At 41.0% G+C, this 18,353-nt stretch overlaps 1 protein-coding gene across 2 annotated transcripts in view; it reads left to right on the top strand.

The window, feature by feature from the left end:
- Window positions 1-3,723: 3,723 nt before the first annotated feature.
- The window catches only part of LOC146360913 (interleukin-1 receptor accessory protein-like 1-B), a 334,871-nt gene continuing 320,241 nt past the window's right edge, over window positions 3,724-18,353 (top strand). For both annotated transcript variants that reach the window (XM_084920835.1, XM_084920834.1), the window contains exon 1: window positions 3,724-4,276. The gene's annotated coding sequence lies outside the window, so the exon portion shown is untranslated. The remainder of the gene's footprint in view (window positions 4,277-18,353) is intronic.

Here is an 18,353-nt window from a genome sequence, read left to right as displayed (position 1 = left end):
ATCGATCCCCAACCTTCTGATTGATAGACAACTGGCTGTATAGAGCCATAGCCACCCAAATACAGCACCTGGTATTCCCAATTAGTCTCCCAGCTAAGTATTAACACAGCCCAACTCTACATCAGACAGAGATTCTCAGGGTGGCATGGCCATAATCCCGCACATTCCACCACATCCCAAATGTATGCTACTGGACTGAGATCTGGTAAATGCTAACCTGACCAGTCTCAATGATATGTTCAAGACTTGTCAGACGAGACAATGTTTGTTGAATCTTCTAGTTGCCTCTGTGAATGGTAACCTTAGTTTCCTGTTCTTAGCTGTGGCCGGTGTGGATTTCTGCTGCTGAAGCCCATCTGCTTCAAGGTTCAATATGTTATTGTCATGTTTGCTATGTAGCAGGCAGGAGATTGGACCCAAATGCAGGACTCTCAGGACACAGAGGGATGAACTAAAGGAGGCAGCTTGTGCTGTGAAAAACTCGAATACAGGAAACAAGAAACAAAGCATAATAACTAGAAGCTAGCAAACTAAGGTCTAAGGAAACTATAAACTAGGAGCTATGGAAACTAGGAACACGGAGGAAACACACAGCACTAAAGGAGGTACGACATGACAACTAGCATGGAAGACTGAGGACTAAAATACACGGGCAGTATGAGAGGATGGCGAACAGGTGGAAACACAGCTGGGACTAAACAGACATAAAGAGACAGGAGGAAGCAAAATTAGATGCGTTTACGTAGGATAAGGAGTATCAAAATAAAACAGGAAGCATGAGACATAAGCAGACTTGACACGAGACGTGGAAACATGACAGGCTCAGAACCAAGCACACAACACTAAGTGAGGAGAACGGGAAAACCAAACCTTCACTAGAGACAAGACACCAGGAATACAGGAGACAGTTATACACTCAGAGATGCTCTTCTGCAAACCTTGTTTGTAATGAGTGGCTATTTAAGTTACTGTTGCACTCCTATCAGCTCCAAGCAGTTTGACCGTTTGACCCCACTGGATATTTTCTCATTTTTGGACCAATTCCTATAAAGCTCATTAAAGATTGTACATGTGATCCTATAAGAAGAAACTGAACATACTCCTTTTAAAGTATTCCGCTTCAAGATATGATTGAGATTTTACTGCTTTTTATTTACTGGAAACATTTTACTTCGTTGAAAGGATTCACTAGTCTGAGAGTTTTTTTAATGAAGAATTTTGTTCAAAAATGCACAAAAAAACCTTCAGATTTTGAGTTTAAACAAGTCTCTCAAAGTTTCGCAGCGGTTTCTGATTCCATGTTTTTGAAATAAAAGTTTTATAAACAGAGTTGTATTTTCATGTAGCTTATCATTTAACACAAACACGTGACAAGTATTTCCATCAGTAGATGTGTCATTTTTAATTGGAGCAGTGTAAAGCTTCATACCGACGCTATCAAGAGGAACTGTATTTTGAGAGACTTGGAAACCAGCTCTGCTTTGTGCTCTGTGAAGTTTTTGAGTTTGTGAACTGGGATTTGATCATTATCCTTAAAGCTATTTAACCTGTAGATGAGCAAAACTGAACATCCCAAACGTAGTAAGGAGAAGTTTAACGACTCTACATTACGACTCATAAGAGAGATGAAAAACATGTCCATTGAGTCTTTCGTTTATCTGCGAAATTATTGTATCACCAGTCCACTGATATTCCAGGCTCTCACCCAAATCCTCACATTGGCAGCAAACAATCAACCCTCTCTAGACACTAAGTCCTCAAAGTTGCACACTAACCGGTTGAGTTGAGGGCATTTGCGGACGCAAACCTCGAATAGAAGTTGGTTGAATCAATGCAGTGTTTGTCCACTTCTTCGCTCATTAAGGAGCCTCTATTCACATCAGGATCTGGATATGACAAAGAAAGCTCACAAGTGCACACTTTCAGTCCGAGAAGGGTGGTTTTTCTCCTCCTCAAAGCCCTCCCCTCATCGAAATTCGCCTCACAGAAGTGCAGTGCCAGAGGCCAAAGTCTTGACAGGGGTAGCCCAGTGAGGGGGAAATCAAACGAGTCCCTTTTTTTCTGACTGCCTGGCCGACAGGGAGGCCTACTTACCTACAAGTCCTTAATCTGAATCCCACCCTGGCAGTTCTGGAAGGATGGCGGGGTAGCTCTACTGTCTATCCATCATCTTTAGTGATTCAGGGTTTTGTCTGTTACCCGTTTGGATTGGAGTGAATCCTTGGTTATTCATAAATACCAGTAATACCTGAACTGCACAGATGGAAATCCTTTCAGGCTTTTCAGCAGACTTGTCACATTCATCTCAGTTTACTGTTAATATTGAGCAGCAGAAAGATGGTGATAAATATTGATACAGTGGAATGAATACTGATGTCAGATGTAGATATATCACATTGTGATAAAAACTGAGACACCTCTTTGTATATTTTGTTGTATTTAAAAGTGTGTTTTTAATAGTCAGTGTAATGAAAACTGGAAACATGATTGCCTACAGAAGTCTACCAGAAGCAGACAAGGAAAAAATAACTGGCTTGGTGGTAATAGGCACAGCATGTATAGCACCTTCTGCTGAAAATGAAGATATGGTTTGTGTTAGGTCATGTGTAGCTACTCTGCATAATTAACAAAGATTTCGGCAAAGATTTCTGTCTTTAACCGTTTTAAATTATCCTGCATTACCAGTCTTACAGTCATGGATATAAATTTCCTAAAAAGGAAAAAAAGAAGCAGAGGACTTTTACTTCTTCATCCTTTTGCAAAAACGGTAAAGTCAAAATCTACTTTTCAAAGTTTGAAATCATTTCCTCATGACAGGCTCTGATTTTCTGACATGTTCAAGAAAATGCTTTCTCTAAATTCACAGGAAATATACTCTCATTTTAGGTTGCAGAGAAATGAGCTGTGCTAATATTCTTTTTGCATTTTTTCTTAAATATTCATGTGGAAATAATATTCACTGATTTTCCCCATATGATGGTGGTCATTTAATCAGCTACCAATGACCAATATTAGACACTAATATTACACATTTGCCCTTCAGTGACTTGCTAAAAACAGCATTTTTGTAGCGCATTTCAGAGCTTTTCTGTTATTTCCATTGGGCGGCAGTGCGTCTATCCTCAAACTTGAGCTTCACTGCATTACCCGTCTGCCTGCGCACTCTACTCACAGCATAAGCCGGCGAAAAAAGTACTCTCTCCACATTTGTGTTTATTTGTCGAAGCAGGCGCATAATGAGGATGATTATCCTCCCGTGCATATTTTGGTGAGCTTCTGCCAGTGCGCCATGTGGAGGATGAGGACTCCAGAGGACCGCAGGTCTGAGAGAAAGAAAATGTCAAGGCAGACAAAATAAGAGAAAATAAGAGTTGTTCTTCAAAATAAAAGCAACTCTGGGGAAAGGGAAAGAGTGTCGAACTTGCTCTTTATCACAATAACGAGGAAAGAGGGGAAGAAATGGGCAGAGGGTGCAGTTCCACTGGATCTGTGCTACTTCTTATTAATGCAAATACACTGTGACACAGTGTATGGAGCTTTTAGCGACACCCCACAATTCTTACTTAGACCCACGTGGGTAATTCAGCCAGCCCTCCTTCTTCTGTTTTTTTAACCGCCAGTGCGCGCTCGACTTTTATGTTGAAGGGAAATCTCGTCGTGTCCTGTGCTGCTTGGGTTCAATTATCCTCACTTGACGCATCTGGTGTCGGTACAGCGGCACTGAGAGAGAGAGAGAGAGAGAGGAGGCTTCTGGTGTGCCTTTTTTTCTGCACATCACTTTGGAAATTCGCTCTCGCGCAGTCGTGCTTAAAGCTGAAAGCTCACCTGCCGGGCTTCCGTGGCCGTGAGCCGCCGTGCAGCTGATTTAACAGGATAACCAGACTAATTGCCTCTCCCGATCTTGCCCTTGATTGATTTCCGTCGAACATTCCTCCAATCACTGTCATGATTTTCTTCTTTCCTGCTGTTTGAAAGTGACCGGCTGCAGGTGTTTTGTTTTTTCTTTTCTTTTCTTTTTTTGGTTTTATTTTTGCGCTCCAATTTGCGCCAGCGAGGACTGGCAATATGTAATTTGGGGACAGACACTGCGTTTTTCTTTTTTTTCTTTTTGGAGAAGTGGACTATCTCTCTCCTGGAATTCCTTATTGTATTCTATTTTTTTTAAACCCTTTCTGCTTTACTCTGTCGACCGGAGCAGATTCGGATACACCGTGATGGTGTGGGGCTATTAGAACTAACCACAAAGTGTACGCCATCATTTGGAAACTGCTTGTTGGTAAGTTAAATGCAATTGTTTCTTTGGCCAAAGTTGGACCATGCTGCCCCCCGTGGATCTGTTTAAACCCACGATTCGTTTTTGTCACTGATATTTTCATGTTCTGTGCGCGCACACGATCCTCTTGCCTATCCACCACCTTTAATAAACGGAATCCCAACACGCAGCGCTTAAATGCGCATTTTTGGATAGAACGCATTTGTCCCGCTGTTACGCGTAAATCCCAGAGGCTCCTTTTTTTTTTTAATCTTTAGAGCCTCCTCTGTTGTGTGGAGCTGTTCACGGCTGCAGTACGGCAGTAGAAGTGGACCGCTGAAAGTCTTCTTCTGTATCCTTCATTCAAAACGTAACTATCCGAGCGGATTAGTCCGTCAGCGCACACCAACTGTTCTTTTTACGCATTCTTCTTCTCTCTCTTTTCCCCTCCTCCTTCTCGACGTTAATTGTGTAACACTGTGCGCATTTGCACATCTCTCCGGTGCGTCAGCATGCGTGCGTGTTTTGTGTACGTGCGCCTGTGAAAGTAAGAGAGCACGATCGTGTGTTGGTGGAGGGGGGAAATAACGTGTGCCAGAGTGAGGAGGGATGGGAGAAGAACCCAGCCGTAGTTATATTTCACATTATTTCTGCTGAGTGGTTGCTTGGCAAGTCAGCTCTCTCTGTGCTTCTCCTCCTTTTGCCTGCTTCCCTCCTCTGGGTGGATGGATGATGGTTTATGGTTGTCCAGATGAATGTCTGAAGCTCCAGTCTGGCTCTGACCAGAGTGGAGCTGGTCGTGGTGGTTTGGCTTTTACCCACTGAACATATTTGAGAATCAGGAAAGTGATACTGATGTAAAAGTTAGAACAGATGCTGGCTTAAAAAAAGAAATGCATAAAATCCATACTCCCTCATCACTCCCTACACATGAGTGACAGAAGGCTCTGTAGCCTTACAAGCTGTATGTCACCATTTTTTTTTTTCATCAAGTAACAACTGCTGCAGCCATGCTTTTTTTTTCTTTTTTCTTTTTTGCAAAACCATAGCACGCCATAGCCCACAGGCAGTGTAATCCTTACTTCCAGACAGCTCCTCAGTCTTGCAAAGGCATTTTCTAATTCTGTTAACAGTATCATTGCTTGCTCCAAAACCTCCTTGCATCATGATTTGTTCATAATCTTTCCCCTTCAGTTTCTCCTAAACGCTCCGGCTCATGTCTTCCTTTGCCTTGTGGTATTATTTTATTATTATTGTTTTTAAATCCCGACATATGGGGTTAATCTTGACCACGAGCGCAACCAGTAGCACATGAATTAATAGGTAAGTGGCAGCAGCCACTTAACAGAAGCCCTGCAGCTACATATTGAGCTGAGTCAAGTGCTTTCACACCGAAATTGATTTAGACAGAGATTATGTCATCCAGCGTTAGCACTTTGTTTCTCCTTTTTTTTTTTTTTAAATGCTGGTCAAGTTTACCCAGCAGCACTGAACTCCTCTTCTGACGAATCAAGTGTAGCTTTAAAGGATATGGTAATGAAGTGATTGAAGATGTTGTTTTCATTACTTGGAATCCTTCATCAGGGCTGAATGACCAGGTCAACCGATTCAAGGTGCACAGACAACAGCGAACATGAGTTTTTCAGTACAAATAATTGTATTTACATCCCACTGATTCATAAAAATGAACCTTTAACATGTTTAATTATCTTATCTAACATTTTTAACCCTTATCCTGCAAGTACCACCGATCTAGCAATAAAACGAGGTAAAACGAGCCCCAACATGCATTTTGAAATGCCACCTGATCCCATTTAGCTTCCCCTTCTCTCTCTGCTCGACAGGAGAATCTGAAACCATTACAACTTTTTTCCCCCTCCCCTTCCCGTCTTGATTGATACTTTTAATTTTCAAGGAGCTGTCACCGAGGCCTATTGGCCTTGGCTTTGCAATCAAGAGGCAGACAGTCAAAGGCTTTCAAATGAAAGAGTTCATTAATGCGGTGGGAAATAAGAGTTGTCTCACTGTAGAGTATTGGCTCTGTGGTAAGACTGATTGGAGCAATTGATGAGGATTTGTGAGCAGGAATGCTGGTGTGGAAGCTGAGAGCGAGCCACCTCAATCATGGCTGCTAAATGACATTAATAGGACTCGAGGGGAAATGGAAATACTGAGAGGCGATCCAGCTTGCGTATTTATGCCCGTGTGTGACCGCGTGCATACGTTCAAATATCACAGCTGGAGCTCGAACAACCTTCCATTCCTGCTAAAGTTATTAGCTGCTGTGGAATCCAAGAAGATGTGGGCTACATGCATAACAGACGAGCCCTCGGTTAAATCTTTCTCAAAATCCAATTCCCCTCGAGATGAGATTCCTCTTTCCCCGCGCCTTGTTCCATTTTCCGTCGCAATCATTGGGCATCGATCTGATTCAGAGCTATTTATTTTTGTTGCCGCCGTCACGTCATGAATTGACAAGTATGGTAGATCAGGTAGATAACAGAGTGTCTGGGCATGGTGCTTCGCCCATTTCAAGAAGAATCATGACTTGTGACTACAAGAGAAAATCTGCCTTTGAAGCAGTTAGATGTGGCTAATTTGGTCTGTGAACCTGAGGGACAGTAAAAACTGGTAGTATCTACTTTACATGTAAAGGCCTTAAAGTATCTCTATATAATATAATAACTCTATATAATGTCTCCTTTTTCCATAATGGAAATTATTTGGAGATACTTGATTTCCTTGTTTGGAAATTTTTTCTGAAACCATGGAGCTTTTTGCAGATTAATTCAACTAATGTGCTTAGAAAGAAATCAGCCACGAGAGCTAGTATCTGTAATTTTATTGCAGTATCGAGGCCAAATATATTGGTTTCATGCACAATGGCTTGATTAATATGTTAATTAATTAGTATATTCGTTTAACAGAGATATAATTAGAGCATGCAGTGACAGTCACCGGTTCTCAGCGATGAAGGTTTGCGGTGCGAATGAGGTCATAGCAGCTTGGAGATGGACTGCGGCATCATCAGAACTCCCATTGACCTTATATTGCCTTTTTGGACCTTTTTATAGCCCAAATAGTTGTGATTTTGATTGTGTCTGTGCTTGATAAATACAGTCACTGGAAGCCTTAAGATTTGTTCATTGCTCGGTTCTACTTGTGGGTGGGCTTCAATCAAATAAACATGTTTCTTAGAATAACAGCAGAGTGACTGGTTGAGGAAAAAAACTTTTTTTTAACATGTTTTACTACTTTTGTAAATGGGAAGTTCATTAAAGGGGGCATATTATCGGTTTCCTTAACTTCTGTAATCTCAGCCAGAGGATCAGATTTAAGACTGCTCTAAATGCTCATTTTAAGACAGTTTTTAATACTCTTGGCTCTGTATGATGTCAGAGAGAGTGCATCTACCTAATATACTAATCTCAGGCGCACAATTTGGGCTGTTTAAACCCTAGGGACCGTTTTTGCCCTGGTGGATGGCAGTGCGCACCGAAAGCGGTGTTACATCCGGTGGTGAAGTCCAGCTAAGATGTCGTTTTAGCTGCTCTTACGTAGATTCAACCTTTGTAACATCATGTGTATAGTTGTGTCAGTTTTTATCGCCACTGCAATGATGTATCAGCGCAGAATCTTAAATTCAACTCAAAAGGAGACTTTCTGGCAAAAACCTCCACAACAAAAAAACCTCTTCAATTTCTTTTCTTCCAGTTTTGATGTCTTCTACTCTTGTACCGATGCGGCGGTTTTGTCTAAACGGTGACTGACACCTATCGTTTGGCAGAATACTGCAGTGAGCACGCGCTCAGCGCCACTATAAATGGCAGCATGGCTGTGCAACCACCATTAAAATGGTCCCTATAAGTGGTGAGGAGTGGGAGCTACAAAGGCCTGCTATAGACAGAACTGAGGGGCGGCATCAAGGCCCAGTACTAGAGAAAGATCTAATACTTTTAAATATTATTCATGCAGACCTGCTTGAGTGCAACCCAAGAATGAAAAATAATGAGCTGAAAATGAGGATAACAGGTTTTGATGGGTTCCAGCTTATTATGTAGTGTTGTAGTTTGATGCCCTTGGTTTGGATCATAATAGTTGACGCTGGAAAATCAGTGAGCAGAACTTCTTGGTGTTATACTTGATATCTGCAAATCCAAATCTTTTGATTTGTGAAATTTTACAGAGTAACTGTTTACTACTTACTGTAATTAAAAACAAAAACAAAACACTGTCCTATGACATAATATTTGTCATCACCTGGCTGGTGGATCGCAGTTCTGCTACATCTGTTCTGGAGCACAGCAGTCCACGGTTGGCATCATTTTATACGGTTGAGTAGCTGTCATCATGTAGGTTACGCGAGGCCAGATCAAAGAGTTTGACAGAAGTAGCGTGCAGTGCTCTCGTTTTTGTCTCCAAATAGTTTCCATGCAAAGAAAATCACCCTTTGAGTCCACAGTCGCATGAGGATGGCAGACCAGGCTGTATGGAAAAATAAATGGTCTTCAGAATTGGGTCCCGCATTCACTTCATGGCAGTTGAGCCCTGGGCGCGCCCTTTCCTGCTGTTACTCAGCAGAGAGGTGTCATAAACAATGGACTTGCTTGCAAATCATTTTCATGGCCACCCATTTTTTTTCTTTTTTAGACCTTTATCTGAATGCCTTCATGTGTGGATGTGAATTGAGCTGAGTGTCTTCCTCTGTCATGCTAGCTTTATTTACTTTCTGCATTTCGAACAGAAAAATGCCTCAATAAAAGGATGGTAATGGCATCATCTCTAGCTGTCTCTTTGCATTGCTCTTAAAAAAAACCCCACACACATACACATGAAGCTGTCCGCATTTGTGTGCTTCTATCAATGGTGGTGGGGGCGGAATCAAAGAATAAAGCTGACCCGAATCAAATGAAATCTGAAAGTATTTATTTCCCCATTTGTTACAGCAGAAAATAAAAGAACTTGGGGTCAGCCACAGTGTAGCATGCCCCCGAGCTAAAATGTTGTGCTGGTCAATTGTTACATGGGTAAAATGGAAAGGAGGCAGCGGAATAGTCGTGTTGCACTTTCTCTGATGAAACGGCCATCCGAGGCGTGATCAGTTACCTCAATATACGGTATTTTTCTTTGCTAGAGGCAACTGACGTCGAAAATGAATGTTTTTCCCCCCACTTTTTAATCAGCACTAGAATGAGAAGCCTATTGCTATAAGCAAGAGGACAGAATTATTATTTTCATCCTTTCTTTTCAGCCCCACTGTCATCGCGCCATGTCTGGAGGTGATCCTCTGAGACCCATCCAGCCTAGAAAGATGAAGTTGATGTGTTTTAGATAGCTTTTAGAGAGATGTGGATAGAGGATGGAAATTGCATGCCAAGGGAAGCAAAATGAGCAATTTTTCCTCCCATTTCCCTTCGTCTCTTCATAGGATCTGTGCTTACTCATTCATGAAGGCTTTGTTGTGACACTCTATACATTGGTGTGGCGATAAAAACAAAAAAGTCGTACAGGATGCCAGTTGGGAGGAGAAAAAAAGGAAGCCAGGCTGCATTATTTTGCAGGATAAATGAATACCAGAAGAGAAATGGCTCTTTAATGTTATCAAAACACTATCACAACTAGCAATCTGTATTCACATTTTGACCTGCACTCTAAGTGGCTGGTGTCGAGATATTCAGAGCATTTTTACAAACCAATTTAGGACGGTCTCAGCAACAGCAGCAACGAAAGAAAATACTCATGCTATAATATACAGCAGCTACTCAAGTGGGAGCCGTGGCCTATTTGCATACTCCGTATAAATGCACACATGGCTACCCCTCGGTAGGAACGCTGAGAGTGTTTGCGCCAAATTCTCCCCTCTGAGCCAGGCGGGAGCTTAAATAGAACAGCTACGTCTAGGGATTAACAGTGAGTGAAATCAAGGAGCGCTTCATTAGCAGTTCTTCATTAGCCACTTCACATGAGACCCGGGGCAACATTGTATTTACAGCTAATTTTAAACCGATATCTCAAGCTGAGGGCAACACGTGCGCTGTGAACTTTCTTCGGATCGATTCGGGTGTTTTTAGCTTGGTGTTGAGGTTATTCATTTTTAAGTGTAAAATTCCAGCGCTACAATGTTGTTACATTAAACATCATGATGTGATATTACACCTGCTGCTGAGCTCACAACGTGGCATTCATACTATTAATTAAACCACTGAGTGTTTGTTATATAAAAGTAATTAAAGGATGGGGTTAAACTGGGTCAAACCCACTGGAGCTGAGTTCCTGACATGCCAGAGATCAGCTCTGTTTCCTTCATTATTTTACCATTACAATGCCACTCGTACCGCAACAAACAAATACAGAATGTCACCCGATTTTCGGGGGGGATTTCTTTTTTAAAACACCTCTAGTTACTCAGATGTGTGCGATTATCAATCCAGTGCTGTGCAAAAGTCTTCATTTCTTTGTATTTTGCTAGGAAAATAGGAATCAGCGTTTTATTCCTTAACACAGGTTGAACTGAAAGAAGCTTTCTTGTCATTTCTTTAAGTAGTCTTCAGGAATAGTTTTTGGGTTTCAGTCCAGTTCTTGTGTAATTTGCAATACCTCAACCTGTCCCGTTTCCCATGTTTCAGAAATGCTTTTGAATTTTCATAAGGACCCATGTACTGTGAGCAGTAAATGGATCAACTGAAGGGCTAGATGCATGTCCTTGGTGCTGTCTCAGGTCTTTGCTGGATTTTTGTCCTGACGCTGTCAATCCGTGTTATCGTCTTTTGCATCGTTCATAGATTCAACTGAAGTAAATGGGAACATAAGATGTGTTTTTGCAACAGGCAACTAATAACAAAGTGCATAAAGATGATATTTAAATTTAATTCTGTGCTAAGTTATCTGTCATGTGTAGACATATCAATGATTCATTGAGTTAAGTGTCTGTTTTATGCTTGAATGAATCATAGATCTAGGTTAAGTGGCTTAACAAACAACAAACATTCCTCTGAATATGATCAGGCACAAAGACTGAGTAGAAAAACAGCTAATAGCCAAAGAAAAACTTTGATAGACCTTCAGAAAGCCTGGAAAAACATTTTTAAGGCCACCAAAAAAGACAAGACAGTTTGGCTTCTTGGAAGCAAAATATAAAGAAATCGGGGATGACTCAAGACTCTCGTACGTTACTGTACTTCAGACTGATTATTTAAATCATCGGACTTTGTGTTGGGATCTTACAGAATTTTATCTGTCTCGATGACGTTCTACACAGCAAACAACTGAGCTGTTAGAAATTCATGTTTTCAGTGAAAACACTGGGAACAAAGCAGTCATGCTGACGACGAATCCTGCACCAGCAGGGCTGTATTTTTCTCCTTCCTTTTTTTCTGGTATATTAAGTGGGTTATTACAGGGAGTTTTCCTGTTATGCTGCTTAAATGCAATATTTGCAGTACTTTCATTACTGCGAGCACAGAACTCATCTAATCACTGAAGTGAATAAAAAAATAAAGCTACAGAAAATCTGTCTAATAATGAAAACACAATTAATTACACTGAACCCATAATTTGCTGCACTGATTCTTTGTTGGGTCAGTGCAAAGATTCGTTTTCTTCTACTTATGTATGACAGTATTATCAGTGTTTCCCAAACCATCAATTGTATGCAGATGTTAATTAAAAAATACGACAAATAAAGCAAATCACAAAATGTAAATGAGTAGAAATGATTGGTTTATGTAGGTTGGCCTTTTTCCTTAAAATTAATTAAGAATACACTTAGACTCAAATAAAATATATTATCATCTGATAATTTGGCACGTCTGACTCTGAGATTTTAACACCGTGGAATTTGTTTCTTTGTAACTTGTAAATTGGTGTTTAGAGACTGTGTCTGAAACGGCGTCTTTGTTATTCTGGACAATGCACATCCACAGAACACAATGTGTGTAATTTTTGGTGGACCTACTTTCTTTTAAAGAATTAGCCCCCACTTTCACTGTGTGTAGTAGGTCCTTGAGCATCAAGCCCACTAGACTAGGGTTCCCCTTTCTCACAAATCCCAATGTAACCCCTGCTGAAAGGGTAATTTCACACACAGCCAGAGTTAATGTTGAGTCAAAAACTGCAGCGCGCGTGCGCGCGTGTGCGTGCGCGCGTGTGTGTGCGCGTGTGTGCGCGTGTGTGTGTGTCTTACACATACAGGTAAGAAGATGAAACTCAATCCATGAAATCCAGGTTTAGTATTATTTGAGGCTGAAGGCTTATCACATGCCTTACAGTATAAAGTGCTTTGTAACAAATGAAAGAGTTATTCAACTCTATTGTAGCTTCTATTTTTTGGCCTCCATAGTGTTATGTGTCCAGGTTCTCAGTTTCCATTCTCATGAATACTTTGGGGGAATTTCTTAACATTTGGCATGAATGTCCCCATGAATCCAAGGATGAACTTAGCCACTGACCACTATTAAATGATAAGGTTATAGTAACCTCCCATATCGCACATTCATATGTAAATACTGACAAAATGTGTCACATACATCTGTGAAAAGGGAGTTTCAGAGCTGTCCAGAGAATCTTGTTCTTGTTGTGTCCACAGTGTAACCTTAGAGTGTCACCAATCATAGTAGGGACAGTTTCTTTTGTTTTCCTACAACAAACTATTCAAAGCCATATGAAGTTTGATGGCCAATCTCAGAATACCTCCACGTGAGTTATTATATGCAGTGAGACTTATTGTATTTTTAAAATATTGTGCTTCTTGGTTTTGGTTGGATGTTTTGAGGGGTTTTTTTCTTAACCAGTGAAAGAATTCTGCAATCTTCCAGGGTCTTTCAGGTCTTTTGGTCCTGCCTTATTTCTATGAATGCAACAGATGGTTGCATCACTTTTTACCTCATACTGATTGCTCAAGGGAACATCTAACAGTTCAACACTTGAAACGAACTCCACATCCAGGCCTCACCGGGAGATGAAACTCATCAGTCAGTTGTTCAGTTAATTTTGAGCTTCTCAAAACAGTGGACTGTGTATAGAAATGGTGCCAATTCCTAGTCAATGCTATAGTTTTGTTAAACCTCTTGAATGAAAGTTTGAAGTCTTTACTGAAATTGCGTATTGAATGCATGATTTTAAAATTCACTGTGACAGGCCCTAGAGGTAACATTAAAAAGGAAAAAAAAAACCCATCATTGTCCAAAAACTTATGAATCTGATTGTATAAAACTGGCAGAATTCTGATTACCTTAATTTAAGGTAATGACCTTATCTCCTTAGAATTAAAATATTTTTATTGCACACAATATGTAGCACTTAATGAAAGTTAAAGTGCTAATTAAGTCAGTTGAAATGTTGTGGTTTTTTTTTTTTTCACTTTTTTAATTGAACAAAAGTTATAGAACTGTGATTAAACCAAGTCACACAGCATGCATAATAATTGAAAGTTCTGCCAAATGCCCTTCACTATTGGTGCTACAAAATTAATGGACAAGAACAACAAGTTTGATCCATCCATCTATTCGCTTCCACTTATCCTTTTTCAGGGTCGGGGGGCGCTGGAGCCTATCCCAGCTGTCTTGGCGTGAGAGGCAGGGTACACCCTGGACCGGTCAGGTCGCCAGTCTGTCATAGGGCAACAAATAAAAACTGATTTGGGATTTTGCTCTATGTTACGACGTCTGTTTTTAAAATGTTTCTCAGCATTTTGTGACATTGATAAAATATGTATTAGTATTGACCACTTTGCATGAAATAGCAATCGTACTATCCTCAGTTTGATTGCTATGCAAATATTACACATGTTCATGACACAATAACATACCTCCAATACATGTAGTACTTTCTGGCAAAAGATGAGCCGAGCGAAGCTGCAATGTTGCACAGCTCAGCACTTTCTCCTCTAAATGTTGATGTCAGCAAGGCTTAAATAATAGTTGGTGCAAGGAATGTATACTAAGCTAATTTTCAAGTTACCTCTTATGATTTTCTCAGTGTTCTTGCATGTACTACTGTATTATGTGAGGTCTGAAATTTAAAAACAATCATTACTTGGTATTTACAGTTAAACCCAATCCAGTTGTATCCGTGGCTGGGCAGCATCATCTATATATCTGAACAAAACAATTGCAGTAATAATCTGGTCCCCAGGTTGGCTAATGATAGTCATAATTTTATGCTGCAAAGGCATCTGTTGCATTAAAGCTGTTTGGGGGGGGTGGATTACTGGAGCCAGAGCTGTGCTCTTTTTCCCGAATCCTGGACAAGACCCACAGAGACCAGCTCTCAACAGGGTTCTTGATTTATGGGCCACTTTGCAAGAAGGGCCTGGGGACGCAGCACTCCTTGTCCTCCGATATTGAATCTCGGCTGCCTAGCATGGAGATGTGGGTCGTCTGTTATGGTGTGAAAGCTTATTTGCATTGTGCCGCTCAGCTCTCAGTGGTAGCTACAGCATGTCTGCTCGCCTTAGCTCTTAAGTTTATTTTTGCTCTCGGGGCTGTTTGTTTCAGATGGGAGAGGGACATTTTTAGAGAAAGGTGCACTCAAGACAAATTGCTTTCACGTTTGGGTTTGTGTGTGACTACCTGTGGTTATATATGATACGAACATATATGAAAATAAACATTTGCTGAGCACCAGTCCCCTAAGGTGTCTGCATTGCTATACATTTAACCATTAAAGCAGACATACTGTATACTGACTATTCTAATCAAATAATTTCAAAGCCACGTGCGGTGTATCTTCACATCAATTATTATCCTTTGCACGGTGCATCCGTCAACGATGAAAGTCAAAGTACTTTCAAGCAGTACACAGCCTCTATACACAGTCAGATCAATTGGCTGAACAATTTGAAACACATTCTTTGCTAGAAGAAAGACTTTGATTATTTGTTCAAAGGCTTTGTTTTGTTTTCTTGCTGTTGGCTGGATTGTGCTCTGCTTTTGGCTCAAGTTGATTCTTCCGACTGACTGATTTGATTTAAAAAAGCAGAAAGATAAATGTTTAGCAGCCTTAATGATTATAGTTGCTGTAGGGTAGGCATTTATTAACTTGTGTTAATAATCTGACAATCCTCTTTCATTCCCCTTTAAATAAGCCTATGGTTCTGCTGCTTAGACGAGACAATTCCACTGAAGTGATTTGGCAAACTACAGAATCTGCCGAGGCATTAGTTGCCATTTTAGTTCTTCTTTTTTACATATGTATTGGTTAAGAACACTTACGTTAGGCATCTCATTGATTGCTATTAATATTTCTCTTTAATCTGTAAAACTCTGCTCCAAAGATGTGCTGTAGTAGAACTATGTAGTGGCATCTTTTTCATGATGTAAAATGTGCAGTACGTTTTCTTTTTTTCCTTTTAGCTTAAAGTCAGGGCAGCTTGAAGAACTTAGACTTTGATGCTTTCCAATGAATAGCATTAACATACTGTAGAGTTAGCTAGAGACTCATCGGTTCAGCAGCAGATCAGTCTCAGTGTCACAGATTTAAATTTAGGTGCTGAGTAAAAATGTGTGTTCAAGGTTGTGTGTGAGGGAGATAAAGAAGGAAGCGTTTCAGCCTGCGAATATCTAATCGCTGCTATGGGAAGTTTCCACCTAAGCTTGAGGAATTTTCACGTTATTTAGCATTTCTCTGAAGTACACGTGTTTCTATAGTTAGACATGGCTAAAGTTAAACTTCAGATAACCCCGCAGCATAAGGTTTTTGCGGGTCGTTCGGAAGAAGCGACTGTCGCAATCTGCCCTTTGAGGCGAATCTCAAATTTATAACTGGATTTTATTACACGTAATTCTGGCAACGAGCTAATCCAAGTCAATTGAAAGAGAGAATCTCACATAGCTGCTCTAAGGCTGGACTCGCTTGTATGTTCTAGGCTTCGCTGCTCTCATTTCTCATTCAGTTTGAAAGGCAGTTTGTCAAGCATTGCCAGACTGAATTGCGGATCCGTTGCTTTGCTGTGCACTCTTTGTGATGAGCAGAGATGGGCAGTAACGCGTTACTTGTAACGCGTTACTGTAATCTGATTACTTTTTTTAAGTAACGAGTAAAGTAAGGGATTACTATCGCAAAAACGGTAATTAGATTACCGTTACTTTCCCGTAGGAACGCTGCGTTACTGTGTTACTAAAACCGTGATTTTTTTTGCGAGAATGTCTCATGATGATGAGAGATGAGATAGCCTTTATTTGTCAGTTGCAGGTCTTTTGCCCACAACCGAGATGACAGATCTTGCCGACCGTACATACAATACACAAACATCACATTGGGGAGACAGGTCAGGCTAGGTAGCGAGGAAAAAAACATTGAAATGTGTAACACAAAAGGATAATACAGGAATGCACAGATATCAACACACCATAGCACAATAAACACAGACAAGCAACATGGGAAAGAGTTCTAGTGTGTACATCTGATCTAGGACTGCTGCAATCTTTCGACTGCGCCTCCAACTGACCCGATGTCCACATCAGAGGGGAGGTAAGCGTTGGAGGTGGCGTTGGATCCGGGGTAGGGAGGGTGATGCGTCGGTGAGTGCTTATCAGTATCAGTATATGTATGTGTGTGCGTGTCCATAGTTCAGCTGAGACAGTGTCCTTCGCCCCGCCAGGCTAAGTAAACAGTCTTCCAGCCAACCCAGGTGGCCTTGCATGGAATGGGAAGGAACAGACTAAACACAGTCGTTATCAGGGTGTTTTGTTCAGCTCCGGCCTTGCAGCTGGCGCCGAGAGGGTATCCGCATGAAGTGATGGTATTTTTTACTTTAGTGCGAACAGCTCATATGAATTTCAAAGCAGTTCTACAGTCCAACACTGGTCTCTCACTCTCCCGTTGGAGAGCCGCGAGCTTCGCCATACTTGCGTTCTGTGATGTTGTCATTTCTTGTGCTCAAGGAGCCAATTTCTGAGAACTCACGGCAGTGTGCCTCCCCGAGATGTCATCCAATTTTGCGCCCAGAGATGTTATTCCGAGCTAGCCCTTCCAAGATGTATCCAGTCTGCAGTCAGAGATCTTATTCTGAGTATTCACAGCAGCCGTAGCCTCTCCAAGATCTTATCCGTGCTGACTCAATGAGCCCATTTTGAGAAACTCACGCCTCTCCCATCGTTCCAATCCCAGCGGGCAGCCTTGTGGGGGTTTGAACAGCCGGTTCCGCTTTCTTAATTCTTCGATAAGTCAGGGCCAAGCCAGCTCCGATCAGCCAGAACCCTGTTACCATGTTTCCGAATAGGTAGATATCTTCAGCACTCAGGCTCACCCAAGCCCAAACTTCTCGTTGAGAAAGGGGTGTCAATTGCATTTAGGGACCAGTTGATCCAATCCATAATTCCTCTTTTAGGTTTTAGAGAACAGACTGTGAGAGAATATTCCAGGGAAAATACAAAAAAAACCACGAGACTAGACAAGGACATAAGCAGGGAAGATAAGGGAGAGGAGAAAAAGTGCGTCCGCCTCCTCCGAGAGCCAAAGAAGGAAAAACAGTGACGTAAGCGAGTGCGACGTTCGTGACAACAGCTGTGTGCAGATCAACAATGGATAATATATCAGTACGGGAGCGAGTATGAGCATGCAGCGTTTAAAACGTGGAAGTACTGACCTTACTTTGAGTTTGATTCCATTAAAAGTGACAAAAACATTAGTGTCCGTTGTGCGTGGGAAGAAAACTTCTTTTTTCAGCAAAAAAACCCCCCTAAACAAGCACCGAGTGCGCTACGAAGTAATGGGAAATTCACAGAGAAACTCGCGGATTCTTCCACTGACCGCTGCGGCACACCTGCACCAGGGTAAACCTCCGTCTACTCCACTCCTGCTTTACAGGTGAAAATAGAGCAAAAGGACTGCTAGTCTTTGACTTGATTTATTTTCTGCTGTGTTTTACTTGCATCTATTTGAAAGACTGAGTGTAAACACAAAAAATATTTTATTTTATGTGCTGGAATGTGCAGAAAATAAGTTTAAATGTTAAACTAATTTCTTCAAGTCAGAGAATGGTGCATATAATTAAATTTTTACTTGATGCATAAAGTTAAAAGATTAAAACTGATAAAACAAGTTAAAAAAAGAGACTTTTCCATTTGATTACATTTTGTATGATGGATTATGCAGAAAAAGT

The sequence above is a fragment of the Perissodus microlepis genome, chromosome 23, assembly GCF_051167445.1.
Source record: "Perissodus microlepis isolate ML-2025 ecotype Zambia chromosome 23, ASM5116744v1, whole genome shotgun sequence".
NCBI classification, from domain to species: Eukaryota; Metazoa; Chordata; class Actinopteri; order Cichliformes; family Cichlidae; genus Perissodus; species Perissodus microlepis.
The sequence above is the reverse complement of the archived record's forward strand: the minus strand, read 5'-3'. Positions and strand labels throughout refer to the sequence as shown.